At 40.7% G+C, this 17,006-nt stretch overlaps 1 protein-coding gene across 12 annotated transcripts in view; it reads right to left on the minus strand.

Moving 5' to 3' along the window:
• USP49 (ubiquitin specific peptidase 49) overlaps positions 1–17,006 on the minus strand; it is a 103,660-nt gene that overhangs the window by 22,344 nt on the left and 64,310 nt on the right. Inside the window, exon 1 of one of the 12 annotated variants that reach the window (XM_050789450.1) lies at positions 15,691–16,940. The exons of the other annotated variants lie outside the window; for them this stretch is intronic. The gene's annotated coding sequence lies outside the window, so the exon portion shown is untranslated. Of the gene's footprint in view, positions 1–15,690; positions 16,941–17,006 lie in introns of those variants that run through there. 12 annotated transcript variants of the gene reach the window in all.

Raw genomic sequence — 17,006 nt, forward strand, 5'->3', positions numbered from 1 at the left:
TACTGTCCAACAGAACTTTCTGCAATGATATATTCTCTATATATCAATGAGAGGGATATCAATATTTTCTATCTGTATATATTCTCTATATTCTCTATGTATCATCAATCAATATATATCATTGATATATTGAGAATATAGAGAATATATACAGAGAATTCATTATTACAAATTATTATTGATAATATTCTCTATCTGAATATATTACAGTGCTGTCCAGTACTGTAGTAACTAGTCACATGTGACTACTGAGCACTTGAAATGTGCTAGTGAGACTGAAGGACTGCACTTTTAATTAATTTTAATTTAAAGTCACATGTAGCTAGTGATTACAGTATTATATTAAGACAGCACAGACTTAAACACACCAGGACACTATCTTTAGCTTGCTCTGCTTTTCTTTTTGTTTCCATTGAAAGATTTGGTACTAGCTAAATCACCTCTGAATAGCCTCCTCTTATAACTCAAAACCTGATGCCTGGCAAATCCCCATTTTAGCCTTGATGTGTCTTCAGGAATTTAATTACTACCAAGATCTTATCATATGAAATACAGCAGAGCTTCAAATCCTACAAGGAGAGAATTATTTCTGTAAATAGGAATATAGCAAAACCACACCCAGAACACTGATGCCTTGCAAAATCAACTCCTCTGCTAAAAAAAATATGCGGGAACAACCAAAAGCCAAAAGAGAAGAACACTAAAAAACCATTCCACATCCTCTCCATGGAGAGCTGTCAAATGAAAAGGGCACTCTGGAAATTCTTTCTTCTGATTTCATTTTCTGATCTATAAATCTGCTGATCACGCACATCCTCTCCTGCACAGCCCTTTTCCCATTACATATCTGTCGTGGCAACTCACTAACCTGCCATATGGGCAGAGTAAATCCATTCAGGAAAACAGAGGGCTACTTTGCACCTTACCATACTGATTTAAGCTAGGCAGACCAGCTTCTCTAGAGGAAAAACATGTATGATCATGAAATGGAAATCTCCCAAGACTGACACAAAAGATAAAAGCCACCTTAAGCAATAAACAAAATAGAGAATAAAGAGAATACCACATCAGGTATACTCAGGTCAAGAAAGAAAATGTGTTTAACTCACCTCTCACACATACTGTGACCACTTTATTTCAGAATAGGGCCTAACACTCATTGGCAAAAAGAGGAATTCTATTTCATATTTTTCTGATGTGTACAGGTTTCCCTTCATATTCTCAAAGGCCATCCTTCTAACATTTCCACTTAAAATGTACATCATCCAGAGTGACAGGCACCTAGTACCCCAAACTGATAAACTTACAGTGTAATTGGGAAGAACATGATGTGTCTGAATACTTCTACATCAGCAAGTTTTAAATAGATCAGCAGCTTTAAATAAATGTCCTGCACACCCTTGGTTGATCTGCATATGAGGAAAGTAAACCTGACAAAATATCAGCTTTTGCCTTTTTAATTACCATAGTTTTATTTTAAAAATCTGAATCAACTGGAGCTAAGAATCATAGTATTTAAAAGCATTCTGTAGATAAATATCACTAAGTATTAAATGAAAAGATAATTACATCTTTTCAACATTTACCTTTTGTTCTGATGAAAAAATTCTAGATTTATATCATGTTTTAAAAAATTCTCCATATGAGAGATGACAACATTAGGATTCTAAATCTTTCAAAAAAATCTATAGCTTGAAAATATGATGCCTTTTAATTGGAGTATTTCCATTATTCTCAAATAGCAAATTTCTCAGCAGGTCTTAACTATGTAACTACATCACCAGAAATAAAATTTTCTGGGGGTTGAAGGAGAATCAACAAAAACAAAATAGGGGGAGAAAAAAAAAGGGTAAATCTACTTTAGAGAAAATTCCATTTCTTCTCTCTCTCTCATCATATTGATTTCTCCTCAGTTGTTAACTAAGGACCGCTGAATAATCCTGCTTGGTTTGGTGAGACCAAGTGGCATAAATTCCAGCTTCAGAGAGAGTAGACACTATGGTAACATGCTGACAGCCTTCATTTACATAAAAGAATACTAATTACGTGGTATCATCAACATCTGTGATTCTGCTCACTGCCATATGCGACAGCACTGGGTATTTTAACCCTTTAACTCACTAAGTGTACCTAGAATTACCTCTACCACAAAACCTGCATAGACTGCTTAAAGAGACACAGCGAATACACATTTGCAAATAATAAATGTTAAAAATGAATTTCACTTTCTGCTAACATTTCCAGGAAGTATGGGAAAGCATAATCTAATATCAATATAATTAAGAAAAAGATTTAAAAATCAAGATAGAAATCAAAACAAAAAAGGGGGAAAGAGACTGAGAAGGGCAGGGTTAGAGAAACTGTTCAGAAGTCCTTTGCTAAGGGACAGTGGGTGGGGGAAGAGACTGCTGAATGGGTAGAGTGTCCTCACAGGCTGCTGCATTTTCCCCATCAGTGCCATTGTCTCTGAAGAGGGGGTAGATGAGGGGTAAACTATAAGTCATAGCGCAGCTCAGAGACCCCCTGGAAAGGCTGAATTCTCTAAGAAGGGTTCGGAAGCTCTGACAAAATGTGTTCTTAGCTTTCTGACCCAAGAGCTGGAATGTCCACTTACGCAGCAGCTCTTGGCCACAGTCAACGAGTCCTGACATGCTAGGTGTGCCAGAGCCCTTGTGAGGTGTGCTATCACTCATCTGTCATCAGTAATCAAGTGATGATGTTCAAGAATGAGTGTCTAATCATAGGTTACAGCAGATGTAACCTATGCCAGCATGATAGCTCACTTGCATTAGGATCTGCTTTCTTCAATGAAAAAGGAGTAGAGTTCATCTAGGGAACTGGATTTGGCATACAATACTGGTTTGCCCATGGAAAGGGGCTATCCCTGCTGCCATGCAGGGAAATGACAAAGGCAGAACACCTGACATGGCACAAATGCTTTGTTCCACACCCTCCGTACCTTCATCCTCTGCTCTCTTTTGTTTGCTTCCTTCCTCTTGCTACAAATATTCTCAAGTGTCTTCTGTCTAAAAAGAGAGGGAGATACACAGACAGACAGACAAAAGTTTGTCCTGCCTCTAGACCATCCTTGACACTATATTCTTTCTCCTTGTGGCAAGAGTAATGTGCAGGTTCATCCTCCTTACAATTCACTCCTTAACACCTCCTTTTTGTAGAAACTGTTTTCTCAAAGGTCACTAGCAGTTTCCTTATAGCTAAATGCATTAGCCTTTTCTCAGTCCCCATCCACATTTTTTCTACACTTAACACTGCACAAACATTCTCTCTTGAATTTTAGATAACTGTTCTTGTCAGGCTTGCTTCCTGTGTCTGTAATTACATCTCTGTTTTCATGTCTCCCTTCCTTGAAGTTTAGGGTTTCCTTAAGGCTCTGTCCTCAGCTCTCTTCTCAATTTTATCTACTTCCTAAAACTTCAAGCATCATTTCAATACAGGATTATATATTTTGATAATTTTTAAAAACTAAAAAAAATTATTGGTAGTTTACATGCCATAAAATTCACTCGTGTAAAGTAAAAACCTGATAATTTTTAGTGTACTCACACAGAGTTCCACACTTTATTATTATTATTTTTTAAATTGAGACAGGGTCTTACTCAGTCACCCAGGCTGGAGTGCGATGGCATGATCTCAGCTCACCATAACCTTTGCCTCCTGGGCTTAAGTGATCCTCTCGAGTAGCTGGAAACAGGCGTGTACCACTGTGCCTAGCTAATTTTTTGTATTTTTGGTGGAGATGGGGTTTTGCCATGTTGCCCAGGCTTATCTCAAATTCCTGAGCTGAAGTGATCTGCCCATCTTGGCCTCCCAAAGTGTTTTGATTACAGGCATTAGCCACTGCAGCTGGCTATTATTATTATTTTAGAGACAGAATATACTGCCTAGGCTGGACTCAAACTCCTGGGCTCAAGTGATCCTCCTGCCTTAGCTCCCCGAGTAGCTGGGATTATAGGCACATGCCATCATGCCTGGCTCCCACACATGCTTTTTTTTTTTGAGACGGAGTGTTCCTCTGTCGCCAGGCTGGAGTACAGTGGCGCGATCTCGCTTACAGCAACCTTCGCCTCCCAGGTTCCAATGATTCTCCTGCCTCTGCCTCCCGAGTAGCTGGGACTACAGGCGCCCGCCACCTCGCCCGGCTAGTTTTTTGTATTTTTTTTAAGTAGAGACGGGGTTTCACCGTGTTAGCCAGGATGGTCTCGATCTCCTGACCTCGTGATCCGCCCGTCTCGGCCTCCCAAAGTGCTGGGATTACAGGCTTGAGCCACCGCGCCCGGCCTTAAATTCAAGGATTCTGAATACACTGGGAGAACACATGTATACACACACACACACGCACACACATGCACACACTCTTAGAAATGTTGACTCTCTGCAGAGGAGACGGGGCAGCCAAAAGTGGATGAGAACCAGATTGGCTGGGTAAGGATTAAGCTTCAGAGCTTAGTAGTTTGTGCTGCCTCCAGATCAAAGGGGCCCACTTGCTACAACTTGGTGAGGCCATTCATAGAGCTGATGTTAAAAAGGCATGGCATGCATTTTGAGCCACCCCAGTATCCTGTCCCCAATTTGTCCTACTGCTCAGGCCCTGCTCAATAACAGTTCCCTTACTAACCTGGGGAATCAGCTCTGTCCACACCTTGGTCAGCTAACCCAACTTCCCTATGAATCCGAACACATGAATGTTCCAACCAATGGAAGAAAGATGTCACTCACAGGCCAGAATTTTTCTTAAGCCAAGAAAGGATTATCCTGTGCAATAGAACCCCTGATCTCATTTGCTAACTCTTCCTTTTACTGAAGATAAGCATTATACTCTGTCTTTAGCCATACTGTATATGTGACCCAATGGCACAGAGATCAGCTCCATTAAGTGCAGCACATGTGCAATGAGACTTGCACAATGCAAACTACTTCCTGTGTCATTCTGCTTGGGATTACCACATTGGTATTAAGGTCTCCCTAAAGGAAAGTGGGATAAAAGTCTGTACAGGCATGAAAAGATTTCTCTTTTTTAAAATACTTGTTGAGATTTTGTGCTTTTGAAATGGAACAGGAAAATCAAAGTGGGGAGAAGAGCCAGAAACAAGGCTGGGTTCGGATAATAAACCCCCAAACAGCATGTGGATATCTGCAAGCAGGTATTTAGGATATCTACATAATAAAACCTGTAAGAGGAAACCCAAAAAGCCACTTGAAGTCTTTTGTTTTAGCATGATCTCCCCGACAAGCTAGTGATAAAACAAGGTCCGAACTAAAGGCTCCCTGTTCTCTACTGCCACATGGAAAAATTTTATCCCTGCCACTGAGAGAATCAGGATTTACCCTTCTAAAAGCTGACCAAAGGAATCATGGTTTGTCCCTGTAGTATGCCTAATACCATGTTCTCTACAGCAGCTAGACAGGCAATCATAAATATATATATATATACACATATATACACACACACATATCAAAGTGTATATAAGTATATATGTCAGACTTTCTTGAATTGTACCCTTGAAATATGTGTGGTTTATTCTATGAAAATTATACCTCAATATAGTTGTCAAGCATTATTCAGACATACACAGATATGAGTAATTTACTCCTAATAAAATAGGGGATGTAGGCAGTGGCTTCTTAAAGTATTAGGTGAAAACTGACAGGAAATGTTATAATAGATGGATAAGGCTGACAATACCTAACTCTACTGATCAATTTTGCTTGAAACTAGGGCAACTAGACCTCCCTGATACAATGCCATGAAAGGTTCATAGCAGCATCACCTATTATAAAATACTCTTGCTAAAAGAACTGAGCCTGAGTCCAAGGAAGCCTTTGGATCTAACTACCAGGTTATAGGAAACCTAGGAGCCAAGAACATGCTGTCATAGGCTGCAGTTAGCCATATCACCAAATCGAAATGTAGCAAACGCTACAGGATCCGTCAGTCATCTGGTTTCTTTAACATTTAAATGGCATGAAAAAAAGGCAAGTGGGAGTGGATTTGCTCTAGATTATTAGAAACCTATAGACACAGCAATCAAATGCAATCTGTGGTTCTTATTTAGGTCCAGATTTGAACAAACCAACCATAAAAAGATATTTTTGAGATAACTGGGGAAAAATGTTTTAAAATACTGTCTGTATCTAGCTACACCATTAGTTTTTTTCTTTTTTTAAGTTTTATTGAGGTATAATTGACATACAATGAGCTGCACATATTTAAAGTTTATAATCTGGTAAGTTTTAACATATGATATACTTGTGAAACCACTGCAATTAAAACAATAAACACATCAGTCACCCTTAAAAGTTACCTTGTGCCGCTTTGTAACCCCTTCTTCCAGCTTCCCTCCCTACCACCGCCCTTAGTCCACAACTAGAGAAACTGAACATGGACTAAGTATTAAGTGACACCAAGTAATTATTAGTTTAATGTGATAATGGTGCTGTGGTTCCATTTTTAATCTTTGTATGGTAGAAATACCTCTGAAATATTTGTAGGTGAAATATTAATATTATGATTGATATATGGAATTTGCTTTGAAGTACTCCAGGAAAAAAAAAATAATAGGACAGAAAAAACAAGATTGTCAAAATGTCTGTAATGGTTGAAGCAAACAATATATCAGTAGTGAGAGAAAACCTTGGGATACAAGCTATTCACAAATTAGACAGGTTATGAGATAGGTACATGGAATTCATTTTACTACTCTCTTTATTTTGGGGTATGCTTGAAATACAACATAAAAATATTTTTAGGCCAGCATGGTAGCTCACACCTGTAATCACAGCACTTTGGGAAGCTGAGGTGGGCAGATCGCTTGAGCCCAGGAGTTCAAGACCAGCCTGGACGATGTGGTGAGACCCCATCTCTACAAAAACTACAAAAAATTATCTGGGCGTAGTGGCATGTGCCTGTAGTCCCAGCTACTTGGGAGACTGACGTGGGAGGATTGATTGAGCCCAGGAGGTTGAGGCTGCAGTGAGCCGTGATTGTGCCACTGCACTCCAGTCTGGGCAAGAGAGCAAGACTCTGTCTCAAAACAAATAAATAAGTAAATAAATAAATGTCTTCTGGCCGGGCGCGGTGGCTCAAGCCTGTAATCCCAGCACTTTGGGAGGCCGAGACGGGCGGATCACGAGGTCAGCAGATCGAGACCATCCTGGCTAACCCAGTGAAACCCCGTCTCTACTAAAAAATACAAAAAAAAAAAAACTAGCCGGGCGAGGTGGCGGGCGCCTGTAGTCCCAGCTACTTGGGAGGCTGAGGCAGGAGAATGGCGTAAACCCGGGAGGCGGAGCTTGCAGTGAGCTGAGATCCGGCCACTGCACTCCAGCCTGGGCGACAGAGCGAGACTCCATCTCAAAAAATAAAAAAATAAAAAATAAATGTCTTCTTTAAAGACAAGAAAAGCAAACAATATATCAGTAGTGAGAGAAAACCTTGGGATACAAGCTGTTCACAAATTAGATAGGTTATGAAATACTCTTCATTTTTACCATCATTTCTAGTTTTACTTTGAAATGTACCCTTTGAAAAACACCTCCCACCTGATCCCCCACACCAAATCAGAGTGGTGCAGTTTTTCTCAGTAGCGTTAGTCACAGAGATTGCCTGCATGAGCCTTTCTGTCTGGGCCTCAAGTCTGCCTTTTAGACTCAGGAGGCAACCCCCAGCCACCGCCCCCAACCCCACCACCCTACCAAATTTCTTTCAGTAACCTCACCAGATTTTTATCCACAATTTGTCTACAAAATTTCCTGATTAGCTCTGTCTTTGCGGGGCATGAAGCCACTTTAGTCAGTCTGTTGAAATGCCCTTGCTTAGCCAAACGTTGTTCTCTCTTTCTGAAACTTCCACTTTACTGGGAAAGAAAAGTCCGAGGCCTGGCATGGTAGCTCAGGCCTGTAATCCCAGTACTTTGGGAGGCCAAGGTGGGTAGATCATTTGAGGTCAGGAGTTCAGCATCAGCCTGGCTAACATGGTGAAACCTTGTCTCTACTAAAAAATACAAAAATCAGCCGGGTGTGGTGGTGTGCGCCTGTAATCCCAGCTACTCTGGAGGCTGAGGCAGGACAATTGCTTGAGCCTGGGAGACAGAGGTTGCAATGAGCTGAGATCGCACCACTGCACTCCTGATTTTTAAGCAATTCTGCTCCTTTCTCATGGACTCCAATTATCCAGGTGGAAAGAAGCTCATCCTATACATTTATAAGTCTCACTGTAGTCTCAGCAAACAACAGAACAAAAATTATATTTTTAGAAATATAGTATTTTTGTTTTTCTGACCCCAGTCACATAAAGGTTACCCCCAGTCTACATGACATTGGTTTTATGAAGCAAAATCTGGCCACACAGATCCAACACAGTATTCACAAACACCAACCAACAGGTTGGTTTTCAATCATAGAAACAATGTGAAAAATAGCACTTGGTCTAGTTTAAAAAGCCTATTGAATCCATAATGTATGTATAGTAGAGTAATAGAATACTAGTGCTATCACTATAACAGTTAACTACCGAATGTATTTTCTCTGAGAAAATTATTTCAAAGTTGCAACTTGAGACACCAACAATTGCTTTCCCAGCTGCAGCTCAAGCAGTGAAATTGGGAATCTCCCTCCTCCCACTTTCTCCACATGGCTGAAGAGGGCTTTCCACACATGGTCATTTGTATGGAAGACACATATACATTAGGAACTGCCTGCAGAGAAGAAAAGGAACAATTTCTGTGAATACAAAATAAATCTGACTGGAATATACAAATGGATCCTCAAGATTAGATGCTGGTGTCGGTTATTTCGGTGGTTGTTCTAAGAAATGGGAACCCGTCTTCCTGATGTCCTGCTGCTTAAACGACAGCAGTCCATTTAGTTCTGTGCCTCTCCAGCAACATACCAAAGCATGTCTGTCAGGAAGGAGGCCCATCATATTTTGCATGAAGACAACTTTTAGGCTAGGCGCGGTGGCTCACGCCTGTAATCCCAGTACTTTGGGAGGCTGACGTGGGCGGATCACGAGTTCAAGAAATCGAGACCATCCTGGCCAACATGGTGAAACTCCATCTCTACTAAAAATACAAAAATTAGCTGGGCATAGTGGCGTGCGCCTGTCATCCCAGCTACTCAGGAGGCTGAGGCAGAAGAATCACTTGAGCCAAGATCACACCACTGCACTTGAGCCTGGCAACAGAGTGAGACTCCATCTCAAAAAAAAAAAAAAAGACAACTTTTAAGTACTTGGTTTCAAGAGAAAAGATGACAAATATCCAAAGAAAAGGAGCCAAATACACAGGAGTATTTGTTAAATATATACAGAAGGAGAACACTGGAAGCTACAAAGAGATCATTTATCATTCATGCACTTTAATAGGGAATAAGTTAAATGAATTATAAATCAGCCATAAGTGGAAACCACCAGTTATTTTTTAAAAAGGAAAAAAGAGGCAGGGCTCTATGTACAACTCAAAATACAGTATGTGAAAAAAGCAAAGGGGCAGAACAATGTGTATATCATGAATATACATGCAAGCATACATATACACACATGCAAATAAGAGGATAACAAGAAACTGGTAACAGCACATGCTTTGTGGGATGGAGATGGAAAGGAGACTCAGTGGTCAACCTTTGTACCTTTTGGGGAAAAAAGTCACATTACCTATTTTAAAAAAAGGACATGGCACTGAGAAGATTCAGTGTTTCAGTAATCTTAAAAATTGAGGCATCAGCAAGATGACTGAAGATAAGCACAGAGCTAAAATGGTTTACTCTGTTTTCCTTAGGAAATAAGGTTTAGAGATAGGCAATCTGGAATTTATGGCATATAGAGTACCTAAGGAATTCTAGCTAGTAGCACTAGCCATTACAAAAAGAGTCCCCTCCCCACATCTTTTCCATAAGCCGATGACTGCAAAATGCAGGCTCTGAAGAGTCTGTACTCTGCAGAGTGGCAATACAGCAGAGCCTCAGTCAGTCAAGTGTCAATCATTTGACATTTCTTATCAACCAAGGTACCAAGGTAATTTCTAGTCTTCTTCCCCAGGGGCCACTACCAAAAACTGTCCATAGAAGTGAATTTGTGGACAGACTCTCTTTTCGCCAACTCTCAAGAGATCTTCCCCTCATGGAACAGCTCCTAACATTATTGCAGTGTACTGGTAATCTCTTTCAATATCCAACCAACCTCTCTGAAATGGGCAGTGGAGGTGGTGGGGGGGGTCAGAAGAGAGGGAGGGAAGAAGGCGGGGAGGGAAAGAGAGAGAGAGAGAGAGAGAGTGTGTGTGTGAGAGAGAGAGGGAGAACAGTTAAGGGAATCAGCTGAATGGTGAAGCACTCCTCCTCCATACCATTCTAAATTCACAAGGTGCACTATAAGCCTCAGTTTCTTAGTGCCTAAAGTTGGAGAGCACTAATACCTACACTGCAGAGAGCTGTTCTGAGGGAGGCTCAAATGAGATAGCCATGTACTCTGAAAGTAGTTAAACCTAATCAAAATACTGGCTGACTTGGCCAGCCCTGTTACCCATCCCCAGGCCAGTTATTTTTGCCTCCACAGGGCCCAAAGTCAGGCTGGTTTTCAGCATCTTACAGTAACTGAGTCTCTAGTTTTGATTTTATCCAGAAAATTTCATCTAATAAGGTGTTCATAATAAGCTATTCTTAAACAAGAAAATGGAGGATACTTTTATATTAAAAATAAAAAAAAATCACTATCTTTTTAGAGCAAATTTGAGGGTTTTTCTAATTTATCTATTAAATCTTTAAAAATTGTTTAATAGCAACACAGTGCAAGGATAATAAAAGTCCAATTTAGATGTTTTTAAAAAAACAAACAAACAAAAAACATAGCATCGCCGGGCAGAGTGGCTCATGCCTGTAATCTCAGCACTTTGGGAGGCCGAGGCGGGCAGATCACCTGAGGTCGCGAGTTCGAGACCAGCCTGACCAACATGCAGAAACCCCGTCTCTACTAAAAATACAAAATTAGCCAGGCGTGGTGGTGCCTATAATCCCAGCTACTTGGGAGGCTGAGGCAGGAGAATTGCTTGAACCCGGGAGGCAATGATTGTGGTGAGCTGAGATCGTGCCATTGCACTCCAGCCTGGGCAACAAGAGCGAAACTCTGTCTCCAAAACAAAAAACAAAAACAAACCCATAGCATCACAAAATGCAGTCAAATTAAAGAAAGCAGAATCAGCCTTAGCTCACTCTCCAATGGGGGTATGCCCGTTGAATACTTACAGGTCCAAGAGAACGCGCTGCATGGCAAATACATAAAGGGGGCCCTCTTTCAAATAAGGCATAGAAGGCATTTCAAAGACGTGAACTGTGCATGAACCCTCATCTCTTGTACAAGAATAAAGCAGATGTACTTCTGGGAACTCAACTATAGTGAGCAGGCACAAGAGGTGAGAGGACTGGGCCCTAACTTGTACAAGAATCAAACAGGCTGACCACAAAAAGAGGGCCAGTGCATACCCAGGCAATGAACTTACTACAGTTTAAGTCCCACAAATCTTAGCTACCTCTGCCCTATTTTAAAATATCAACCTCCTGGTGTGCCAGTAAGTCTCACCATTTGAATTAAGACATCGAAGTCCCTATTAAAGGCAAATATTTTAAGGGAAACACCCTAAGCCAATCAACTACCAATAACTAAGTGCAGGTTAATTTACTGTAGCAGGAGATGGAAAGCAGAGCTCAGGCATATGATACTGCCTAAGTAAACGTTGACAGAAAGAAACTGAAGAGGAAGGGAAAAGCATGAATCATTGCCTGAGATCCCACAGAAGGGAGTTCTGAGCCTTAAGGTTCTAATGGACACCAACAAGAGAGGTCACTTAAAAGAAAAAAAAAAAAGATATGAGAACACGAAAAATAAGTCTCACTGACTTCATAATTTTTTCCAGCATCTCTCCTACGTTGCCCGTGGTAAATGTGCTGAACACTGTACATACCCATGAAATTATTATATCAGTGAGGTATATCCTTAGCAAATATTCAATAATAAAACAAGGTATATATGTAATTTATTAAGTTTTTAAGAGATGTGAATAACTAGAAAAGTAATTATTCTAAACTAACCTTTAGAATAATAACCTTTAGTTTATGAACAAGGTGTTGTGTGAGCCTGATTTCTCAGTAAATTTTAAATTATTTTTGTCTTTTTTTCCTCAAGACCAGCCTACCATTGAATGTTTATTATTTTTAAGTTAGTGATCACAAACAGCCTATAGCCAAGGGTAAATAAAGAATAGCTTGTTTAAAGACAGGACAACAGTCTTATCAAACCACCTAATTTAGCTACAATCAACTTATCAAAATATGTATCATCACTATACCTACCATTTACACAGAAACTTAACAGAACTAATAACAACTAAACTGGGGCAGGTGCATTGGCTCACGCCTATAATCCCAGCATTTTGGGAAACCGAGGCAGGTGGATCGTTTGAGTCCAGGAATTCGAGACCAGCCTGGGCAAAATGGTGAAACCCCGTCTCTACAAAAACTACAAAAAGTTATCTGGGCATGGTGGCATGCACCCTGTAGTCCCAGCTACTCAGGAGGCTGAAGTGGGAAGATCAATTGAGCCCAGGAGGCAGAGGCTGCAGTGAGCTGAGATCGCACAACTGCACTCCAGCCTGGGTGACAGAGCAAGTGAGACCCCATCTCAAAAGAAAAAAAAAAAAAAAAAAGAAGAACTAAATTGCTTTGAAGGAACTATGAATGAGAAACATCCTATCTAATATTGGCAGAAGCAAAATAATACATATTACACATTCCAAGAGACCAAACAATAGATCTCTATGGGACCATTTAATGCATTACTAATTCTAAGAAGCCAACATACATGAGTCTGCCAACAAAGAAAATATGCCATAGAATTGTTTCAGACATGATTTGCACCTTAATGGGAAGGTGGGAGCAGGACTGTTAAGGTGATGATGTCATTGAGCAGGTTCAAGAAATAAGGAATTGTCACATGACAATGATATAAAATGTCTCCAAAACAGCAATTAAGGTTTTATCTTCCGAGGTTGAAATTAGAAAAAAAAAAAAAAAAAAAAAACAGTGGACACAATAATCCATCTGCTAAAAATACTATAACCCTGAGGTGTGAATGACAGCAGAGTTCTGGGGCCCCCCAAACCCAATCAAAGTGACTGAGATATAACCTCACAGAACCAAAGAGAATATGACTGTGGAGGACTGCCAGCCTATGCCTGACCACAAATTGAAGGTCAGCAGTTAAGAGGAGAGCATCTTTTGACCAATGGTTAGGCAGTGTTCTTCCTTCAGCTAAAGACAGCAAGTCCCCCAACTAAAAAATACAACTACTCAACCCTGTTGATATCATATAGGGGCCTGATACCAACAGTCGCTAAAACCATCCAGCAGACTCCCTCCGCACGGATTCCTTGCACAGAAAACCAAAATTGATTTTCCACATACCTCAGCTACAGGAAGAGAATGTAATAACAACCAAACTCAAGTACTAGTTGGCTTAACAGTTCTGTTTCTCACTGAAAATGAATCTTCACGCCAATGATGTTGATCATATAAGTCAGTTCCCAAGAAACTGGGCATAATATGTTATTCTCACAAAATTGAGGCGGTGAGCCTTTAGAGATAAGGTCTAGACCCTAGTTATGACTTCACCCAGGTAATGCCACCTGGGAGGGCTCTGAGTAAGAAGCTAGCTAGCTGGCATTTTCAGAGGTAAGTTACTCCCCATTTATTTCAGATTTCTCCAAGTAGAATATAGTCAGGCCGGGTGTGGTGGTTCATGCCTCTAATCCCAGCACTTTGGGAGGCCGAGGCGGATGGATCACTTGAGGTCAGGAGTTTGAGACCAGCCTGGACGACATGGTGAAACCCCGTCTCTACTAAAAATACAAAAATTAGCCAGGAGTGGTGGGGGGCGCCTGTAGTCCAGCTACCTGGGAGGCTTACATAGGAGAATTGCTTGGACCCAGGAGGCAGAAGTTGCAATGAGCCAAGATCGTACCACTGCCCTCCAGTTTGGGCAATAGAGCAAGGGGCAGTAGAGCAAGACTCTGTCTCAAGAAAAAAAAAAAATACAGTCAGACAAAATTTGCCTGGGTCTGGATACTTTTTGGTATTTTGATAATTAAGTTGCATTACAAATAATTAAATCAGCTATCATTTATTGAACACTTACTACATCCAGGCACTGTTCTAAAACTTAATATATGTCATTTATTTTTCTCAACAATCTAATGAGGCAGTAATTTTAACCCCATCTTAAACAAAACAAACAGGCTCAGAGAAGTAAAGAAACTTCTCCAAGGTTGCACTGCTGGTACATGGCTGAGCTGTGAGATGAATTACAAAGCTGGCTCTTAGTCAAATTTGATTGACCACTCTCAGAATTTAAAATTTTTTTAATTTACATTTTCTAAATTACTAAAGTAAAATTGAACATTTTTTCATATATCTATTGGCTATTTTTTCTCTACTGTGAGCTGACAAAACATATAATCACCACTAAAGCTACCACTCACATAAGAACTTGCCAAAACTAATAAGAACTAAGCTGCAGCTGGGCGCGGTGGCTCACGCCTGTAATCCCAGCACTTTGGGAGGCCGAGGCGGGTAGATCACGAGGTCAGGAGATCGAGACCAGCCTGGCCAACATGGTGAAACCTCATCTCTACTAAAAATACAAAAAAAAATTAGTCGGGCATGGTGGCACATGCCTATAGTCCCAGCTACTTGGGAGGCTGAGGCAGGAGAATTGCTTGAACCCAATTCTCCTGCCTCAACCTCAGGCACAGGTTGCAGTGAGCCAAGATTGCACCACTGCACTCCAGCCTGGGAGACAGAGTAAGACTCTGTCTCAAAAAAAAAAGAACTAAGCTGCTTTGAAGGTGCTATCAATAGAAACATCATATTTAATACTGGCAGAAACAAAATAATAGGCATTACATATTCCAAGCGATCAACTAACCTTTGCCTATTTTTTGATTAAGTTGTTCGTATTTTTTATATTAAATGATTGGAGTTCTTTATATATTCTGAATACAAGGCCTCTGGCAGTCAGATGTGTTGTAAATATCCTCTGTCTGCAGTTTGTCTTTTGTTTAAGGCATCTTTTGTCATACATAAGATTTAAAGTTAATACAATCATATGATGCATCTTATAATTTCATCTTTTGTTTATGAAATCCTTTCTTATGCCAAGGTAATGAAGGTACCTGCCAACAGTTTCTTCTAAAAGTTTTGAAGTTTACACTTAGGTTGTCAATACATCTGGATTTTTTCCCCCTAGCCTCACCCTTAATCATTTGAAATTTTGATTGGCATTTATTGAATTTATAAACTTTTTTTTTTTTTTTTTGAGACGGAGTCTCGCTGTGTCGCCCAGGCTGGAGTGCAGTGGCCGGATCTCAGCTCACTGCAAGCTCTGCCTCCCGGGTTTTTATGCCATTCTCCTGCCTCAGCCTCCCGAGTAGCCGGGACTATAGGCGCCTGCCACCTCGCCCGGCTAGTTTTTTGTATTTTTTAGTAGAGATGGGGTTTCACCGTGTTAGCCAGGATGGTCTCGAACTCCTGACCTCGTGATCCGCCCGTCTCGGCCTCCCAAAGTGCTGGGATTACAGGCTTGAGCCACCGCGCCCGGCCGAATTTATAAACTTTTTTAGGGAAAATTACCTCTTTATTATACGAAGTCTTCCCATCCATGCACATGGTATCTCTCTGTTTATTCAGGTCTTTTGATTATGTTTTCTCCCCAAGATACGTATTTCTTGTTTAGATATTTCCTGGATACTTTATGGTCTTTTTGTGGCTACTGTGAAAAGAATCTTTAAAAAAGTATACATTTACTAAATGATTATTGCTGGTAGACAGGAATGTGATTGATTTTTGTATTAGGTTTAATCATATGAAACTGCAAATAAATATTTACTTGACCATTTTGACCTACATAAATTATAATTTCGTATGGTTGAATCAAAAGGTTGCTGATCTGAAACTCAGAAACCTTGCAGAACTGTTATTATTAGCTCTAATAATTTGTGGATTCTCTTGAATTTTCTTTTTTTTTTTTTTAGATGGTGTTTCGCTCTTGTTGCCGAGGCTGGAGTGCAACGGTGTGGTCTTGGCTCACTGCAACCTCGCCTCCCGGGTTCAAGCGATTCTCCTGCCTCAGCCTCCTGAGTAGCTGGGATTACAGGCATGCAACACAATGCCCGCCTAATTTTGTATTTTTAGTAGAGACAGGATGTCTCCATGTTGGTCAGGCTGGTCTTGAACTCCTGACCTCAGGTGATCTGCCCACCTCAGCCTTCCAAAGTGCTGAGATTACAGGCGTGAGCCACCACGGCTGGCGATTCTCTTGAGTTTTCTATGGATATCTACATAGTCTTCAAATACAGACAGCGTGGTCCTCTCTTTTCTTTTTCTTATCTTCTGGAATTAACCAGGAAGTTCAGTTGATTAATAAATATTAAGGCTGATAGTAGGCACCATGTACTGTTGTTAATTTGAGAGGGAACAGGTCTATAGTTTTACTGGTAAGTGTGAAGTCTACTAAAGGAAGTTTTGGTTAACTTTAGGTTAAGAAAGTTTTTTATTTCTAGCTTTGTGAAAAAAATTTAATCAGACTAAATATTAAAGTTTTTTTTTTTTTTTTTGAGACGGAGTCTCGCTCTGTCGCCCAGGCTGGAGTGCAGTGGCCGGATCTCAGCTCACTGCAAGCTCCGCCTCCCAGATTCACGCCATTCTCCTGCCTCAGCCTCCCGAGTAGCTGGGACTACAGGTGCCTGCCACCTTGCCCGGCTAGTTTTTTGTATTTTTTAGTAGATACGGGGTTTCACCGTGTTAGCCAGGATGGTCTCGATCTCCTGACCTCGTGATCCACCCGTCTCGGCCTCTCAAAGTGCTGGGATTACAGGCTTGAGCCACGGTGCCCGGCCTAAATATTAAAGTTTATCTAATGTTTTCTTCTGAACCTATTAAGAAAATAA

Source organism: Macaca thibetana, chromosome 4 (assembly GCF_024542745.1).
Source record: "Macaca thibetana thibetana isolate TM-01 chromosome 4, ASM2454274v1, whole genome shotgun sequence".
Lineage (NCBI taxonomy): Eukaryota > Metazoa > Chordata > Mammalia > Primates > Cercopithecidae > Macaca > Macaca thibetana.